Below are 278 nucleotides of genomic sequence, written 5' to 3'. Positions count from 1 at the left end.
ACTAAAGTTGACTTGATGTTATTGTAAAAGAGAGTCGCTTCTCAATGATTTCAATGATCCCTTTGGCCCCATCTTGCACCGGAGCGGCGCAAAGCCTGATGCAGGTGTCTTTGCTATTTTAAGACCGTCCAGCACCAACGTCGTTTAAATAGTAAATGCACCTGCACCCATGGGTGTCCTGGTCTTACAGGGAGGTGTGTTCAGGGGCATTCTGGGTGTCCTGGTCTTACAGGGAGGTGTGTTCAGGGGCATTCTGGGCGTGCTGGTCTTACAGGGAG

This window comes from Etheostoma spectabile, chromosome 1 (genome assembly GCF_008692095.1).
Source record: "Etheostoma spectabile isolate EspeVRDwgs_2016 chromosome 1, UIUC_Espe_1.0, whole genome shotgun sequence".
In the NCBI taxonomy this organism is placed as follows: Eukaryota; Metazoa; Chordata; class Actinopteri; order Perciformes; family Percidae; genus Etheostoma; species Etheostoma spectabile.
The sequence above is the reverse complement of the archived record's forward strand: the minus strand, read 5'-3'. Positions refer to the sequence as shown.